This window comes from Kogia breviceps, chromosome 5 (genome assembly GCF_026419965.1).
Source record: "Kogia breviceps isolate mKogBre1 chromosome 5, mKogBre1 haplotype 1, whole genome shotgun sequence".
NCBI lineage: Eukaryota > Metazoa > Chordata > Mammalia > Artiodactyla > Physeteridae > Kogia > Kogia breviceps.
In genome coordinates this window covers 61,895,053-61,898,941 of record NC_081314.1, presented here as the reverse complement: position 1 = coordinate 61,898,941, position 3,889 = coordinate 61,895,053, and the positions used below count along the sequence as shown (strand labels likewise).

General features: G+C 32.9%; 1 non-coding gene across 1 annotated transcript; it reads left to right on the top strand.

Moving 5' to 3' along the window:
* The first annotated feature begins 919 nt into the window (after nt 1-919).
* LOC131757931 (U6 spliceosomal RNA) lies at nt 920-1,021 on the top strand. The gene has a single exon (XR_009336075.1). It is a non-coding gene; the product is annotated as a U6 spliceosomal RNA (small nuclear RNA).
* The last annotated feature ends 2,868 nt before the right edge of the window (nt 1,022-3,889 follow it).

The following is a 3,889-nucleotide window of genomic DNA, read 5'->3' as shown; positions in this document are numbered from 1 at the left end:
TCAATCAAAAGTTGCATAATACACATAAAATAGAAAAAAAAAAAAGACTCATTGTAAGAAGAAAAAATAATCTACAGAACCAGACACAGAGATGATATACATGTTAGATCAATTAGACAAGAGTTTAAAATTACTCTGATTAATATGTTAAAAAATCTAGTGAAAAAAGTGGACAACATACAGGAACAGATGGGGACTTGAAGCAGAGAGATAAAAATTATTTTAAGAGATAAATTAAAATATTAGAAATTAAGAAAAATAGGATATCAGAAAGGAAGATTTCTTTCAGTGGCCTGATTAGCAGACTGGATGCCGTTGATAAAGAATGACTAAATATGGAGGTAGGTCAACAGAAATTATCCAAAATCAAATGCAAAGTGAATGAAAGAGTTAGAAATGCAAACATAATATTCAAGAGCTGTGGGTCAACAGCAAATGGTCTAAAAATATAAATAATTGAATTCCCAGGACAAAAGAAACAGAAGTAGAATAAATATTTGAATAGATAATGGTTGGGAATTTATGAAATTAATAAACAATAATGAACAACAGATATATGAAGCTCAGAAAACCCCACACAGAATATAATATAAACATATTTGTATATATCATAGGCAAACTGCTGAAAACCAGAACTAAGGATTCTTGAAGGCAGTTTAATAAGGTGAAACAGTAAAAAAGTGGAACAAAATCTGAATTATAGCAAACTTTTCATCAGAAACCATTCAAGAAAAAAGATAATGGAGTGTTTGAAGTAGAAACATAGCAACCTAAAATTCTGTACCTAGTGAAAATATTTCAAAACTGAAGGCAAAATAAATATTTTTTCCCAAATGAATACAGAGATAATTTATTACCAGCAGAAGACAAATTCATAGGAAGTCACAACCTACCAAAGCTAATTCAAAAATTAAATAACATGCTTGCTTCGGCAGCACATATACTAAAATTGTAATGATACAGAGAAGATTAACCCCTGCGCAAGGATGACATGCAAATTCATGAAGTATTCCATAATTTTGAAAAAAATTATTTTCATTTTTTTTCTTTCTTTTCTTTTTATTGTATCTCTATGAGAAGACAAATGTTAGCTGAATTCATTGTGGTAATCATTTCACAATTTATATAAGTCAAACCATCATTCTGTATACCTTAAACTTTTACAGTGATATATGTCAATTATTTCTCAATAAAACTGGAAAAACAATAATTAGATAACTTAAATAGTCTACTATCTATTAAAGATAACCTATGCACAAAGAACCTTCCAAGTGAGATGTCTTCACTTACCAATTATATCTAATGTTTGTACCATGCTACAAAAACTCCTCCAGATATTTGAAGGAGAAATACTTCCTAGGTTATGAGGCCAGTGTTACTCAAAGACATTACAAGAAAAGAAAACTATAAGTCAATATTCCTCGTAAACATAGATGCAAAAAACCTTAAAAATAAACATCATATTCTGCGAGCAGAAAATGTGATCCTCAAAGGATATCTTGGTGGCTGGAGCAATTTCCCAAACTCAATCAGCTGAAAACTCCCAAGATTCAAGAGGAGTTTAGACTTCAACTTCAAATTGTTTGCTAATTTTGTCTCTAATCTTATCTCCCCAAACAGACTGTAAATACTTTGTAAATACAAAGTATTTTTGTAAAATGAAGTTGGGGATCATATCATATCTTCGACTTAAGTTTTTACCACTAACATAGCAATTAGGCATTTAAGTAATATTTGTTCAGTAGTTTGATAGTCACAAATGTAGAAATCAATTGCATCCAACAGAAGAATTTAATACACACTGGGGTGTTGATACGGATCTCAGTCTAAGACAGTTATCTTAATCTAGCTAATGGCAGCTCCTCTTTCTATATGCATATAGATTTTGATGCAAACTTTTAATTTAAATATATCTTCAAAAAGTATAGAATAAAAGTGTGTATCAGAATAAATTTTATAAAGTGAACAAACCCATGTGGTCAGCACCCAGATTAAAAACAGAACACTGTCCAGATCCCAGAAGCCCTCTTTTGTCCCCTTATAGTTGTTAAGCCTCTAAGAGTAACCACTCTCCTGACTTCTGACACCATAGGCTAAGTTTGTCTGTTTTGGATACTTTTATCAGTAAAATCGTAACATTTGTACTCTTTTGGATCTAGTTTCTTTTACTGTCCATTAGATTTATCCATGTTGTTGTATACAGTTATAATTTGTTCATCCTCACTGCTAAACAGTATTGTATACATATACAACTATTTATTTATCCAGTCTACTGGTAAATTGTTGGGTAGTTTCCAATTTGGGGATATTATGACAGTGCCATTGTAAACATTCCTATATATGTGTCAGGAGACATATATGTCTCCTATACATTTCTGTAGAGTTTCTATCAAGGAATGGAATACCTGGATCAAGAATGTGTATATCCTTAGCTTTATCTACCAAGGAATGGAATACCTGGACCAAGGATGTGTATGCTTAGCTTTAGTAGATACTGTCAAGCATTTTTCCAGTGTATAGATCCACCAGCAATGTATGAGAGTTCCAGTTGCTCTACATCTTCACCAACATTTGGAATTGTTCTGTTTGTTTTATTTTTAGCTTTCTTGGTAGATGCGTAGTGGTAATGGCTTTGTGATTTAAATTCTCACTTTCCTGATGATTAATGAAGTTAAGCACCTTTCCTTATGATGATTATCCAAATGGATTTGTCCTTTTGTGAAGTGCTTATTCACCTCTGTGGCCCATTTTTTTCTGAGTAGATTATATCATGGGTTCTTTTTATTTATTTTTTTCATTACAATGCTTTAGATCACTTGATTACATTTATTTGCTTTATTGTGCATTTATTGGTTGGGTTGTTTGTCTTTTTGTTATTGAGCAGTATGTGGTTTGTATGTTTTGGAAATTAATCCCTTGTTGGTCACATCATTTGCAAATATATTCTCCCATTCTATAGGTTGTCTTTATTGACTTCTTAGGAAGTCCTAGATGGGCTCCCTTCTATTTATTTTTCAGTATTTAAAAATTTATTCAAAAACTTAATTCATTTTAAAACAAAAACAGCAGTTTAGACAAATCCAAGAGTGATTTTTAAATGAGTGAATCATAAAACAGACAATTTATGGCTAATATCATCATGGTGAGAGAAAATGCACATGTATTTTTACATTACAAAGGAAATGTACTAACAGAAAAATTTCTCCACCTCCCCCAGCGATGGCTTAATGTAACAAAAGTTTATTTATTTATTCATTTATTTATTCATTTAATGGAAAGGCATTTTATTTTAAATATAGCAGTGTGTACATGTCCAAACTCCCAATCTATCCCTCCCCACCCGCTCTGCCCCCCCTTCCCACCGGTAACCATAAATTTGTGGGTTTTTTTTTTTTTTTTTTTTTTTGCGTTACGTGGCCCTCTCACTGTTGCGGCCTCTCCCGTTGCGGAGCGCAGGCTCAGCGGCCATGGCTCACGGGCCCAGCCGCTTCGCAAGCACGTGGGATCTTCCCGGACCGGGGCGCGAACCCGTGTCCCCTGCATCGGCAGGCGGACTCTCAACCACTGCGCCACCAGGGAAGCCCCATGAATTTGTTCTCTAAGTCTGTGATCTGTTTCTGTTTTGTAAATAAGTTCATTTGTATCATTTTTTTTCAGATTCCACATATAAAGATATCATGATATTTGTCTTTCTCTGTCTGACTTACTTCACTTAGTAGGATAATGATACTTAATTCTTTGCATATTTTAGCTATAAATCTTTGTTGGATATATTGTTGCAAATATTTTCTCTCACTTTGTGGGTTGACTTTTCACTTATTTAATGGTATATTTTTATGAGACTGCCAAAGCTTTACCTAGTCTTTCAGAAACTTTCTGTTTAAGGTTT